The sequence below is a fragment of the Sinohyriopsis cumingii genome, unplaced genomic scaffold, assembly GCF_028554795.1.
Source record: "Sinohyriopsis cumingii isolate HCF-2022 unplaced genomic scaffold, ASM2855479v2 utg000127l, whole genome shotgun sequence".
NCBI lineage: Eukaryota > Metazoa > Mollusca > Bivalvia > Unionida > Unionidae > Sinohyriopsis > Sinohyriopsis cumingii.
The window spans coordinates 409,388-425,187 of NW_028315871.1; positions in this window are offsets into that span (position 1 = coordinate 409,388).

The following is a 15,800-nucleotide window of genomic DNA, read 5'->3' on the forward strand; positions in this document are numbered from 1 at the left end:
AAAGATTCTTTAAGCAATAATGAGTAATGTTTAGTAACCTATTCCAAATTAGAATTCTATTTTGAATTTAGTACAAAACATTTCTTCAAAATGATTATTGCATTAATCGCAACTATTGAATTTTATATTCGTTGGATATCATGAAGTTAATCGAGATTTAACTATCTATATTACATTCTAAAAGGCAGATATTATACAACGAAGTTGGTAAACACGATGGGAAAGGTAAATGTATATGTATTTCTTGTATTGTAAATATAATGGCTTTATAAATATATGTCTTAAATGTAGCATTATATATCAATATAAAGTTCGTTTCTCGAGTCAGAACAGCGATTCCCTAGCTCAATACCCAAGATGTAGTCGTATCTCAACGGTTATTGCGATTCCGTACCTCATTCGTCAAGATGTAGTCGTATCTCCACGGTTATTGCGATTCCGTACCTCATTCCCCAAGGTGTAGTCGTATCTCCACGGTTATTGGTGACACCCTTGTTAGAGAGCGTGAATTACTTCTCTCTCTCTCTCTCCCTCTCTATCTCTCTCTCTCTCTTTCTCTTTCTCTCTCTCTCTAACCATGGGCAAAGACATTTCTTGAGTAATCCCTTCTCATAGCAAGAGATGAGGAGAAGGATATAATACTACCCATATCATGTTAAAGTCGAAGGAATTACTGCAAGAGATCGTCGCTAAAGCAACACCACCAAAAACCACAATGATATCACCAATCTCAACCAATCCTGAGTTCATTGTTAGATTTCCAAATGCGATTTCAGCAAAGAAATTGTACTTGCATTATTACGAGTGTATCATCATTGGCCAAATATTAGACCAAAATCATTAGTTGGGTTGCAAGCAAATAATTCACTGGTATCTGCTATAAAAATAAACCCGATGGAATCCCAATTGGCAAGTTGTAAGTATACCTACGGGCACTTATCAAATCGAACAAATCAACTACAACTTTCAGCGCAGAAGCAAATCTATCACTGGAAAAGAATCTAAAATAACTATCACTGTTCATTAACCAAGATTATCACCGGTGATAAAAATAAATTATATAGATTATGCCGTAGATATAAATTCTTCATCGATTAGAACTGTGTTAAAATGGCCAGAAGAGAAACCTGATTATCAAAGCTTACCACAACCTCAGAAATCCGATTACAAAAACGGCGGCAAAATCATACATCAACGGAGTGCAAGCGGACTATGAAAAGTCTCACATCAAACAAATATTGCCAAATCATGAGTTTTATAAGGATGAAGCAATAACTCGGTTTCTGATTCTATTAAACGTGAGCACGCGAATGCAGCTTCGAAACTACGCCGTTTACGCCAAAGCTACGTTCAAGAATATCCAAATGATAATTTGAACAATAAAATCATCGAAACGATCTAAATCAAACTGCATCTGACCTCGACATGGGCAATACCATTTTTATCAGATATGGATACACGAATAAGTTATTTCTCGAGTATTATAAAATTACTGAGGCAGAATTTTCAACATTTACAATACCAGGATTTAACGCCGACGAACTAAAAAATCCGTCAACGATATCATCGATAAATATTTTCCTAAACTACCTGAAATATGGAGAAAATATCCCCTCCTCCGAATCTTCTCAGACACAATAATGGTACATACGGTGGAGGGCGTCATATATCACCATGTGTTGTCACCATCACATCAACGATCGCAGTCAACCATGTATGTGATGATATCGATGGCAGCTATCAAGTAGATCTTGAAAAATCCAGTCAGGCCCAGCAAGGATATTTTTATATATATTCACCCCTCAAGCACCCCCTTGATTTTTGATTGTGCTAGAAACCGTTAATCAAGTTTATCTTAGATATCATATGCCGGATACATTTCAAGCTTACTGAACCAGATCAGACACTTGCTTGATTTCCGACATGGAGTTTTGAATATAAATCTGTATGTTCGTTCGTAGAAGTTTTTGTAACATCTGTTTCTCAGTCGAAGTTGGTGTTTTACAAATGCTTCAAACAATTATTCCTTGATTTAATCAAGAGATATTATATAATGTACCAACACGCGAGAGTATTTTTGTAAGGAACAAACAGGTAATCGAAATTACCGTCAGAACAATACTGACATTATACACCCTTGACAAAATCAAGGCAGCAAATGTAGCGTTAACATTATTATTGATAAATACGTCGACGAAGAATTTTTGAAATGCAGGAACAGTTAAATGAGCTGCATCGAGAACATATTATTACGATTGTGTGTGATAGAGATCAGATTCTGAATTATGCATATTCTTGCATTTAATTTCATTAGCTTAAAAAATTTGATTTAGAATTGTTTTAAAATATTTATTTATTTTTACTATAGTTAGAAATGAATTATTCTCTCCTTGACTTCGTCATCGACTCTGTCGCGAATTTTCACTTTTGTGTTACAATTACTTTCATTTTCACACTCATACATAAATCTGTGACAAAGATATTTTTTTCAATAGTAAATCTATGATAACCAGTATTAATGAAAGAACCGACTATTTTTTTATTCGACAGTTCCTGATTGCACCATTTCGAGATGCTTCATAATTATTGATGATGAGATGTTTCACAAATTTATTCTGTCCCAACTATAAAATAATATTGTCTAAATATTTATTTGGAAAATCTGGCGAGATAGTCTTCGGCGTTTCTTAATCACCTTATTATATCAGGGAAATTGTATTTGCCGGAGTTATTTTTTTAAATCATAATATCGTTTTTGACCTTAGTACTACTTACCACCACATTACATATAACTGTGTTTCTTCTTTAACTCCTTTGCTATATTTTATACACGGTTTTGGTCCTAGACTCCCTCTTCGTATGGCTTGCATGTGATATCCACATAATTCGTTTACCATCTGCATTCATTCCTTGCCTGAAACATTTATATATATATATATATATATATATATATATATATATATATATATATATATATATATATATATATATATATATATATATATATATATATATATATATATATATATATATATATATATATATATATATATATAATTACTCTTCAATTAAATATACATTTGCATAAATTATAATATACAGGCGTTTGAAGAATTATCCACCATTAAATCCTATAAAGCCGAATTTTATATTTTCAGAATATCCCCAGATATGGAAAAGCGAGCTCTGGTTAATCTGATGAATAAAACTCTGATTGAAAGTATTAGTGGTGCCAAGAAAGAATTTCGCGACGATGGCGCGGTTCATGTGTGGTCAATATTTAGAGCTATGCACAACGTTGACAAACATCACGTCGATGCTACAATGAATGACCACCGAGCAGCGACGATTAATATTCATTTCGACAATGAAAGATAGTTTTTAGAATAAAGTTTATTGGGGAAGTAGACAATACTTGGATTATCCGTGACAAAAGTGACCATGTTCGATTACATCATGCTGGACATATTGTTATAGTATATACAAATTCGAACCCAGGAATGTTGACTGGTATTGACAAACCATATTATGAACGAGCGTATCCTGTGACTACAGTTGTTTATGCGATATATCCGCTAAATGATAGACCTAGCGTTGCAGGTCTCAAACCGATGAAACTGTCAAGACTAAATTGTGTTGCTGAACGAGTTACAGAACATTTCAAAAATGCAATACGTGGAAACGGTGTAATGGATGTATGATGTAAAAAAGAAAGTGAGTGGGCAGAAACAGTTAAAGATACAGGAGCGCCTATCAAAGATGTTGCAAACAAATTAAGATTTCCAATAATGATGAAGACCTTAACCGGAGAGATTTTGTACCAAGCAAAATATAAAAAGGGGCTTTGTTAGAGATTATTGGTCACAACGCACACGCGTGGACTTCGGCTATACCACTATTTCTAAAAAATTGAACTGTTAAATTATATGACGATGATGCGTTTGATTTTATTAGAAATATAAGCAAAAGCGAGCCTTTATCCGTGTGGCTGTTTCAAAGTTCCAAGAATGGAAACTATGATCAATTTGTATGACCTACTGGAGATATTTATCGCACATAATATCTCCATGAAGAAAAAAAATCTTGCGTTGAAAAATACCGATGATGCTGAACAATTACTGCGTAACTGTTTTACCTTTCCATCAGTTGCTGTTCATTTTGCTCAGAAGGAACATTCATGGAAACCAACACGGTTATAATTTCTTGAAGACGACAAATGCAGTTGAATGGAATACGAGCACGGTGGATTATGGAATTCTATATACGATTATAAGGTTATTATATCAGTTGATGTAATCCTGGAATTTTTCTTGGAATAGATGAATGTTCTAAATACTTTAAGAGATTTGGACATCCAACACACGAGATGACCAGCGTTTCGATAAACGGACCCTTACCAAATTTTTTCTTAACTGGATTTGCATGCATTGAGTCATTCGAATTTGCACCGAAAAACCTTTATCCGATTGTCGCTGTTTGGTTTGGAAAACATTTTTCAGAAAAACATTGGACTCCAATAATTGTATTATGATACATTCTTGCTGTAAAAAATATTAATATCGTTTGCTTTAAATGAAGTAATCATATCATATCATCCACAGAAACACTTTTGGTTACGACAACAAGAGAAATATTCTGATGATGAAAATCCTGATATAATTGATTTTGAGAATAAACCCGTGAAAGATATAGGCAGAAAAATAATTGTTACATTTACACAATGAGGATCATATGATCATAAATGACATTGTACCAGATTAATTATAGACTATGCTGACCTCGATTTTATAATTGCTGATACAACGGCGTGAACCACATTTATAAATCGAAGTAATGTTAAATTATCGGATGGAACTAAATTAGGTACAATTGTGAGTTACACTGATGGTGAGTTAGCGTAGTTTACTCATTTAAGATCTTTGATGCTTGCATACGTTTCGATGGTAAATAGATTTCCTGATACCGCATTTAGAGTCGCCACAGATTCATTTTATATCAAAACAAAAAATGCATCATTGCTAGAAGAACTACATATCGGCGCTGATGCATCATGGAGCGAATGGAGATTAAAACGAGAAAAGATACTTAGTTATTCTGAATCTGCCAACATTGAAATAAAGGATATTAATTACAAAAATAATCAAATGTCAGAATTGTCATCTGTACCATCTGTATATGATCATGTGGCCAGACATAACACTGTCTATCGTGTGATTGAACTATTTCAAAGTTTGATATGGCTGTTTTGACACCCACACATAGACTCGCCAGATAAATGAACGAACGAGGAGTTAAATCTCATACTCATCATAGCTTTTTCAGATGGAAGAGAGATACATTGACTCCTGAACGAATAGGTGAGACATATATTCCAAAGATTATTATCTGAGACGAAGTATGCATAGTGTCGCTGGAGACATTACAAATATTTCTTGATTGGTTGTTGACAAAAAGTACTGCAATTATCATGTGTGGCAATCATGGTCAACCAAAACCTTTTGTTGGCTCATCCCCACATGAATGGCTGAAAAACGTCTTTTATTATTATGAGGAGATAATTGATGATCATAGAGCTATTGATGAAAACCTGAGAGTTTAAAAAGTTAATCAGACTGCAGCCAGATAAAATACAGTTTGAAATAATGCGTGAATTATTTCCAGAAACTCCTATCAATGATTTTTGGGATATGTGGTGTCCTGCTGATTTGATGGTTGCAAGTAGAAATATATTCGTCATTCACTTCGCCAACAATTATTTTTGCTACATAAAGAAAAACAAACTTCAAAAATATACCTGTACCATTGTGTTACCGCCCTGCAGATACACGACGACAAAATATCGACGTTGAAATTCCAGGCTTTGTGTCCGGAGATAAATTTGTAGTAAGCAAATTCTTGTGTTAAATGATATTGTGTAAGTTCATGTGAGTGTTGTTGAGAGCGTGTTAACGATGGACAAAACTCCGTGGACTATAGGATATGCTATAATGATTCATTCTTCACATGGATTAATATTTCTAATACAAATATTTAGATTTTTCATGATCGCATTGAATCGTCAAATTTAGTTTATCTCGCAGAGTCTTGAGGCCGAAATAGTGTGATTAAAAACAAAAACAATAGGTGCGATTTTGATCTTGATGCTGAATTTATCATGACACTAAAACAACGACAGAATAATATTTGTGTGGGCTGTAACACAGTAATGTTGTGGCAATATTTAAATAATAATCCAGGACAGTTTACTGTAGATAGGATTAATAGTAGTCTTGGTCACACACTCCAAAATGTCATGCTGACCTGTCTTGAATGTAATCGACGTCGAGGCGCCAGTTCACACAAGTGAATGCGGGGGTAATTTTGTTTCTTCGAGAATTACTTGTAATTGTTCACGAACAAATCCACGTTGAGGAGCAGTTGAATCTAGTTTATAGATTGCCGGTCTACCTGTGGATCTTACCACACTGGAAATTGTATGAGTTGTCACATTCCAATAGGATCAGTTGCTCTTTTTCTACTACCTTCAAGTTCACCAGGTTCATATAAATATCTTACAGAAGGAGTCATGTCGTTGTATTGGTATATGTTTTATTCTGTGATCGCGCTGATGGGTTTCATAGAAATTGCACGAGGAATTTCATTATTTAACACAGCTAATACATTTGGTAGTCTTGCAACCCATTCACGAGATCTCACGTCTTTTTGAATTATTTCCTTCGCATACTGATATCCATATAACCGCTCAGCAAGTGTTCGACTAAATCGTTCAACAATTGCCTGATCGCGATGAACTGCGGTATGTCCTCTTCTGATTTTGACGTTATGTTTTTTTTATTAGAGACGATACTGCACCAATAAATTCCTTGCCAGGATGAACCTTTAGGAACTGTGGCCATCGTAGACCACCACGTTGATAAATTCGTTCAAATGAAGATGCAACCCCAAGACCTGGTTTAGTTGATAGTGGTTCTGCTTCTTTATACTTATTTGCAAGGTCAACGCATATGTTTATTAGCGTGACTGACGTATAATAATTTTAATAGTATCATGTGGCAAAACAAATTATCTGCTTGATGAACTTCCTTGGGAGTGGTGACATCAAAATTTGTGTACTGAATATTTCAGGTGGTGGTAATTAAATTTGCCATATTGCCTGTCGTGCTAACCAATTTGCACCAACATAAGTTGTAACATTTGTTGCATCAGTAAGTTTGCTAATCGCTACTCTACCCTTCCAATATCCTTTTGTTATATAACAAATCGATTCCATTATAATAATAATAATCGGTTGATTAATTACCGGCTCCAAATACTAGGCTACCTTTCATCACGTATTTTAATAGGAAGCTTGCAAGTTTTTCTCTGAGAGAATTATTTTTAATGGAATTTAACGAGTGAATCAACTTCACATCAGCAAAATGTCATTGTTGTATATCCTTATTTTTACAAGCTACATCATGAACGTGACATGCTTGATCAATCGCATTTATTGGATGCTCTCCAGGTCTTAGATGGTCTCGTTCGACAAGTCGGATATCAAGTCGGGTCCAAGGACAACAATAATTACATCCAGGAAGATGTTTCTCTCCTGGATACTTAGCCCATGCGAACTCCTGGTAATTTTCCCAGTGTAGCAGCGACATCACCGCCGGACACTTTGTGTCCGGAGATAAATTTGTATTTTTTGTAACAAATTTCATACACTTGCCTGTAAGTGTACGTTTTTATTTTTTGTTATTATTGTTGTTAATCCACTTGTGGGGTTGGGTACTCTGCATCGGACACAATATAAAACAATATTATTTATTATATTTGTACAACATAGATATCATCGATTTCTCAGCGACGCGAAAGCAAGAGCCAGTATAGTATCGTCCAGCGCTACCAAATTATATCAGAGCAACAATCATAGGTCCATTTGGGTCTGGTAAGACTCAGTTGTTGTTTAAACTGATAATGAGATGGCTCAGGTGGGATAAGCTATATTTAGTTGCAGCATCTGTAGATGAGCAGAGATGCTACGATGTGCTTAAATATTTTTAATGAAGATGCAATATTATTGGACGAGGATGGTAATGATATTATTGATTTTATCACCAATATTGATGAAGCCGTATCCATAGATGACCTAGACTGATTTATTAATACTCTCATAGTATATGATGATGTGTTCAGGGGATGTGGAAACGATTAAGTTCAAAAACTTCTTTTCAAGTGCGCAAGCTACCCCACACGGATTTAACACAAGAAATTGACATGATTCTAGGTCGCGATATCGTGTAGGTCCTGAATAAATTTCGGTTAAGAGAGAGCAGCAAAGGAATGGAACGACAAATGTTGAATGTCCTGGTAAATAAACGAACAAACATAAAAAATTGAAAACAAAAACGTCAAAAATAAAGTAACAAGATGAGCTAACTCAATTAGAGAAATTCTCGGTTGGTTAGAGGCTTCGATTTGATGTTATTAACTATGCATTTTTATTTTTTCGTAGGAAACTTTATTTTCAAAAATGACTTTCTCCAAAAGTTGTAGGGTTCAGCCTCCAAGCTGCTTAGGTCATGCCTAACATTCAACTGCACTTGATTTCTAACTTAAAAATGTTCTTTAAACAGCAGCATAATTCATTGCGTGTTCGTTTCAAAGAAAGTATAATTCATTTATTTGATAAATTAATGAGCGATATCTAAACAAGGTAATTATTTATTTTAATTATTTATTTGTGTAAATCAAAAGGAATTTAATAAAAATTTGTTTCCAGATTTAACCAATATAAAAGGATTCAAAGCTTTAAATTATTGCTGTAATAATTAGGAAAGATAGAAAAATCATATTAACAGTCATTCATACACTTTATACAATACTACAATTTATACAATATGCTACATGTACTTAGAAAACATTTTACAAGATTTAACTTCACCACTTTTCTTAAAATTCACTTTAAACTGTGATGAAAGTGAGAATAAATAAGTAACTTGTTCTTTAATTTGCAAACTTTAAGGACCAAAAGTTGGAGAAACCTGACATATTTTGGCTTCCATTTAGTGTATAAAATACATTATTATCAAAATCGCTTGTCACAAATTTATAGATTGTTTTATTATTCCATTGTTTTCCATGAAAGCGAATTTGAAAACAAATGTCTCTATTAATATCCTCCATTGAAATGGCACTAATGGAACTGAAACAAAACCACTTATTTGCTTACTTATCTTCATTTTCCGATGTATGCAAACATTCGGCCATGTACGTCGAATTAAAACTCAGCTGCTTGGTATTTTGATTATGATTTTCTTGAGAAAGAGCGCAACAACTCGGGATTCCGAGTTGTTGTGTTATTCCAAGTTGGAGCCCTCCAGTGGGACATAGAACACAATTAATTTTACTATATGTTCTCTACATTTGTTTCACAGTACTGACCTTTCTTCTGTGTGACAATCAATGCAAATCATATGTTAAACAAAAAGACCTTCAAAAATGACTTCACGGTGAAGTTCTTGTCAAAGGTTGACCTGCTCTTTTTTGAGATGCTGGACTGTCAACAGAGCTGCATGTAAACAGAACACAGATTTCACTTACGGATCATCACCAAGGCCTTATTACTCACTGTGCCCTGTCCCCGAAAAACACACGGACAACAACATCCTGAGCTCATATTATCAAGAATAAACAATTACATTAAAATCCCTACAAAAAAAATGCATAACTAAAACTCTTCTATCACCACCAAAATGAGAGAGGAAAAGATGTTTTAAATATAGACTAGAACTACATTCCTGGGTACTGAACTGGAAATAATAATTGTGACCCAATTCCTGACAGGCCCCATTTTTTACGGCAATTTTTGTCAAACATTTATATTTGCATGCTATACCTCTTTCAACTTTATAGATTACGTATTTTTATTGTGTCAGGTACTTAGACAGTTGTTTCCACAACTAATATCACATTCAGATTTAAAGTTCTGATTGGAGCACTACCATTTTTTATAGCAAAAATGTATTCCATTTCAATGTCGATAGCTACAAAAGGTGACAATGGGATAGGAAAAAAGTTTCTAGGGAGAATCTACCTTACTGAAAAATGATGCTGATCTCTCTTGTGAAGGCCTAAGCCATGTCTTTGAGGTGCTATATATCAGTGTGGTGATATGAACTAATCTTGGTCACTTATGGCAGTACATTGCACATGTCCTTGTGACACCTTGCTATCACCACCGGACTACTGGAGAGCTTCCAAGCTGATCCAATTCTAACACATATTTCCAGATACCAGGCTATACATGAAAAGATACAATATGTTTCACTTAATTCCAACAAACAGTTAAATCTAGGTAAATGAAGTCAAAATATGTTAGATATGGTGATTTCAAAATAACATTAAGGTTTCAAGCATTGGGGAAAATATTAAACTTGACAGAGTGACACTCAGAAATCTGAAGCAATGGCCATGTATTAAAGTGATAAATTCATCCTAAAAGTATATGAGGTTTCTAGAAGCATATTTAGCCATTTTTACAGGTTAAATAACTAATCAGGTAGACTATGTATCATAAATTTTAAGGTAATGTTTGGGTGGTGAGGTCTGATCATTGGTCCAAACATTAGTACATACCAGTATACAGGAAAGTCAAATGACAATGTACTAAATTAGAATATACTATCTTATTCATGAGGGAAATAACAATTTCGGATATTGCAAGTACAATGTACTTGTTAAGATCAAATGTGCAAACATAATTCAAATCATCTGTTTGAACATTTATAGTGTATTTGTAAGAATGTTGGTTACCAATTATTAAGCTCATTGATTCAGTGGAATCAGATATCAGCTGATGCTTCAATAGCGCACTCTTTCAAAGTACTAAATTGAAATATGTTACCATACATAGACATAGTCATGATGAAAGTAACATTTTGGGATATTTTCAGTGCAAACAGCCAGAAATGTGTCATACAGATTCACTATAGGTACAATGCCAGCCTTTATGATGTACTGAATGTGAACTTTTGATCTCAAACATTCTATAATGTATTGATATTTGTTCATGTGGGATATGTAACCATATTAAGATCAATTGTACAAAGTTATATTCAAATAATCTGTTTGAATATTTCCTATGTAATCTTTAGAGTGTCAGTTAACAAATATTATTAGTAATTAATAATGCATAAAGCAAGATGGATCATTAGAATTCCCATAACATCATATAGGCCACAATTCCGCACTACACCAATCAATATCTTAACCAAACTGAACAATAAAATGGAACGCATTTTGTGTTCAACTTACATCAGTTTGCTGTTTTCTTATATCCAAGGGTAAATATACCTGGGGAAAGCATATTTTATTCCTTTGACCTGTATTTAATCGTCAGTTTAAAATGATTTAGTAGAGAACTTGAGTAGGTTCTAGTATAAAGGTTTCATCTCTGTCTTCTCACTAAATAACTTATAACTATGTTTATAAACAATTACTGAAGGCTATACAAGGAGAAATGTGTTACTGAGGAATTGAACCCATCATAAGCACATAAATTAACTGCTTGGATCCCTAACAAGTAGTCTGAATGGTTAATACAAAATATAATTTTGTCTTCGCGTATTTTAAATTAAGGTCTCATTTTGATTTACAAATATATTTTCTGTGACAAAATTTGACAAATATCCAACATTGGAGCTTGTATATGTTGCAGGAATATATACATGATGATAACCTTTAACATCATCTAAAAAAATATTATATATGTGCATTTGGGGGGGGGGGGTATTTTTGTTTTTAATGTTTTTAAAATTTCATTAAAAATTTTAAAATAAAAATTAAATTTTTACTTTTAATTTCATTCTTGTATTTTTAAAGTATATATATATATATATATATATATATATATATATATATATATATATATATATATATATATATATATATATATATATATATATATATATATATATATATATATATATATATGTATAACATATTCAAATTTCTTGTGCCTATCATTAATAATAAAGATTGTATACCAATTTAAACTTTACTCCAATACTGCACTGACAGGACATAGAACACAATTAATTTTACTATATGTTCTCTACATTTGTTTCTCAGTACTGACCTTTCCACTGTGTGACAATCAACGCAATTCATATGTTTATCTAAAAAACCTTCAAAGATGACTACAAGGTGAAGTTATTGTCAAAGGTTGACCTGCTATATTTTTTAGATGCTGGACTGTCAACAGAGCAGCATGTAAACATACAGTTTTTATTTACTGATCATCACCAAGGCCTTATAACTCACTGCGCACTGTCGCCGAAATACACACAGACAACAACATCCCGAACTCATATTATCAAGAATAAACAATTACCCTTAAATCCCTACCAAAAATGCATAAACAAAACTCTCCTATCACCACCAAAATGGGAGAGGAAAAAATGTTCTAGAATAGACTAGAACTACATTCTTGGGTACTGAACTAGAAGTACTAATGGTGACCCAATTCCAGTTCTGAGGGGGAAGGTGCCAGATTTTATGTACAAATTTAATGCCGCAATCAGTGACCTAATATAAAAGACCATAATAATTCAAATACATAAGTCAGTTCAAAAAGGTCCGCATTTTCATATTTTCTACAACTTTTTTAGCAAACTTAAAGAAATCACACATTTAAGTAAATAATGTGCTTTAGAAGTACTTTTAGTCTGATATAAAACAAGCTTCTCCTAGCATGTCATTGTCATTCTGGAGATGCTAATAACAGCATCAATGTTGGTGTGTGTGTGTTGGGGGGGGGGGTAATCACAACAATAGTCTAGCTAATCTAGAAACATCAAAGTTTAATCAATTAACATTAGACCATGCTGGAATATTTATATACTGATGTGTGGGATCCTGTTAAACTCACAAAGTGAAATATCAAATCATTGATGTATAGCCACTGAAACTGGCCATACATATACAATTACTCAGTACAATTCAACATAAAAATTTCTTCTCAGGCACCATTTCACTTGCAATTGACTTTTATGATTTCTTGAGTTTACAAAATCATAGTAAATAAAACGATAAGGTAAAGAACAAATATTTACAGTGGATAATTCAGTTCAAGGTAAAAAGCATTTCACCTGCTTTGCTTTTATTATAGAAGCATGTACCATTAAAACAACTCCTGTAGAAGCTAAATCTGTCCGTCAAAGTCACTCTCTTGAGCACTTAGATCAGAACGAGTATCTAGATGAGCTTCAAGGTATTGTTTCTTTCAGCATGACTAACCCATTAATTATAATCTAATCTATTTAGATATACACAATGAAACAAAAAAGTGTGATAGATGTGGCTGACTGCACCAATACAAATTATCAGTTTTCCTTAATGGGGTAGGTGCCATTTTTATGTATAATTGTAATGCCGCAATTAGCGACCTATTATGAAAACAGTCATAAAAAATCAAATACACAAGTCAGGTCAGAAAGGTTCATATTTTTAGATACCTATATTAAAGCAATGCATAAGAATATTATCCATTTGACCAGAGAAGTCAATGGCAGTTCATAGCAGAAGAAGTTTATGCACACCAATTCCAAATTTATACTTGCAATTTTCTTGTCTGAAGGTAGTCCTAAAATGAGCAGCAGAGGGGGCGAATCCGACATTTTGTCCAATCGTCATTTGGCTTAATTAATACTTTCTGCAACTCAACGATCTAGTGTCGTCAGCGCCTGGTAAAAAAAAAACGACGTCGTCGTTGGGGGATCGTCCAATCGTCATTTGGTTTAATTAACACCTTCTGCGCGTCGATCCCCAGCGTCGTCAGCGTCCGGTAAGCACATCGACGACCGCGTCGATGTCATCGCCCCCTCTGCTGCTAAGTGGTTACAATGAAGATCCTCATGATCTTACAAACAGAGTGATCACTAACTCCTCCTCCTGTAGATCAATTAGGTTATTTGACTGATCGGTAAGTCTAAAATTAATTCTCGTTAAAAACCGATCATGGCATCGCATATAGACCGGATTAATTGGACTCTCAACGATTAAGAATCCCGGAGGGGCTGTTGGTGAAAATGAATAAAGGATATACCCCTGTTGAGCCTGATTTGATTGCTTGGTATCCACCTGGTAACTCCCTTCGATAACATCGCACACTAGATTGATTGCTATCACCGATGCGATATTTACGTTGTATGGAGCAATATGCCTACCACCATCTCCGTTATCGTGTCTGAGGATATAAGTTGGTGGATTGAGAAAATCATTAAGAAACTTTCTTAGTTCTGGCGTGTTGTATCCTGGAAGCCTGAAATCGGGTAAATTGGCTTCTGCGATATTATACTGGGTTAGGAATTTTTGTTTATCATCAGTTTTGCTAGCGGATATTATCCCGGCGATTCGTTCATTGATATATTCCATGTCTGATATAAGTTGATTTAACACCTCAACGTGTTTTCGTGCTTTTGTTTTCCGTAGCTGTTCTAGTTGTGATCGGTAAATATAATTAATCTCGATAAAAAAATTATTGATATCATTTAAACTAACTGTGGACTCGATGAGCGATTCAGGAGTTTCCCTATACGTAAAATGCCATTGCATGGTATTCCTGTTTTGAAATGCAAATATGCCGTATGGGTACGTGTTTTTCATAATAGACAAATCACCTAGATAACTGGGATTAATCTCATGATACGATTGCGCATTCGTGTGCAAGTCCGCGGGGGTTTCATGAGGTGAATTCTTAGGCCAACCTAGTATGGTTCTTATTGAACTGTTATAGATATCAACCATATACTCCGGTGTGCTTATTTCAATCGTCGACGATAACGTCGGTTCATGAACCGTAATAGCGATTTTTGATTCTTTTCCTGTGATCGATTTTATCCTGCGTTGAAATTCTTTATTGATTTGTTCTATTTGGTATGATCCAGTTGGTATTGTAACCTCCTTCCAGTCTGGGGTTCCATCGGGTTTATTTGTCCATGCAAAAACCAGCGAGTTATTAGGTTGTTGTCCGTTAAATGCTTCCGCTCGAATATTAGGCCAACTGTGATATACTCGCAATTTTGCCAGCGCTATTTCCTTCACTGGAGCCGGTGATGGGAAGTTCACACTGAATTCTGGCTTCGTTGACGTTATCGATATCATACTTGTTTGTACCGGAGTGGTGTTCTCCGCGATCCGCTGAAGTAATTGAAACCCTTCGGGGTTCAGCGACATTATTATTATTATTCGTTGTCTTTAGTGTCTAATTTCAACAACCAGAGCCCATTGAAGTGGTTCCGGCTTCCAGTTGAAAATCCTCGATTTTTGACATCGCGGAGCTATACAACTGGACCATCGTGGAGAATTCAACATCGGATATGAACAAATTATCAATCGACAACGAGATCAACCCGGATAATTTCGAGTACGCGTCGGATACTATTTGATGTTTTACTGTATACTCGTTGAGTTTTTTCTGAAAACACGATGATATCTTCCTAGTGATTGCGTTGGCAACTCCAGCAACTGTTGTCATTGCAGAGATAGCGATTGGAACAGCGATCGGGGCTATCGTGGTAACCGTGGATAAAATAACACCGGTACCGGCTACTATACCCGACACCGAGTACACGACCGCGTCGATGGTGGTTATTTTTCGGCGGTATTTTTTTATTCTTGCACGGTATTGTTCGGAAAGCGTTTTTAAATTCGCGGAGAATTCTTTTGCGGTATCGAATCGATATTGATGTGACGTCGGTGATACCTCTGATTCAATTACCCTGGTGGTCATTTTTATTTTAAAAGAGCTAGTGTTTTTA